The 746-nt window shown below is 42.1% G+C and overlaps 1 pseudogene; it reads right to left on the bottom strand.

Annotated features, from left to right (window-relative positions):
- Window positions 1-105: 105 nt before the first annotated feature.
- Window positions 106-746, bottom strand: part of LOC105120041 (protein SRG1-like) — a 5,457-nt pseudogene continuing 4,816 nt past the window's right edge.

Raw genomic sequence — 746 nt, 5'->3', positions numbered from 1 at the left:
GCAGGGCCTTTGTTTACAAGAAAGAGGCTAGAACTAGAGAGCTTCAGGAAGAAAACAGATGTGGGTGTTGATTGAGCCATGGGCTCATCAACGAATGGCAGAATCTTTGTGGCCAGCAAATTGAGCATTTTATGAAAGAACTTAATGGTGACCCTGAAAACTGAGAACTGACAAATGCAAGGCAGATAAGAATCTCGTCCTAAGAAAGTTAGAACTATTGGGAATTTCCACCGGTGATGTTCTGATACTTGCTCATAGGAAACCCAAGTGCAAACCGCCTACATCCACGGGAGAAGCCATTGCATTATGTAGGGAGAGTACAAGATTTACAACAATAGAGGAGGAGGAATCATCCCCTCTTTGGCAACTCTCAACCTCACTCTATTTCTCTCTTTTTAGTGCTGCAATGGCAGCCCACTCTCTCCTGCATTTCTCACATCTTTGGCTCTACTTCCTCTCTCTCATTTTGCTCTCTAACATATACATCTATTTATAGGCATTCATGGAGGCTATTCTTGGTTTGTTGTCAACATTTGTGGCTACTAACTCTAGTTCATTCAACAATGGTGGCCACCAACTCTAACTCATTCAACAATGGTGGCTACCAATAGTCAATGGTTGGTGCCATCCATTTGTTGCACATGAAATGACAACCAACCTAACAACTTCAACGAGAATTTCAGAGGCTGCAAGAGCACGTTCTTGCTTAGAAGGATTGCAAGGTAATATGGTTATTTACATATCTT

The sequence above is a fragment of the Populus euphratica genome, unplaced genomic scaffold (genome assembly GCF_000495115.2).
Source record: "Populus euphratica unplaced genomic scaffold, PopEup_1.0 scaffold4474.1, whole genome shotgun sequence".
NCBI classification, from domain to species: domain Eukaryota; kingdom Viridiplantae; phylum Streptophyta; class Magnoliopsida; order Malpighiales; family Salicaceae; genus Populus; species Populus euphratica.
This window is presented reverse-complemented; position numbering and strand designations above follow the sequence as displayed.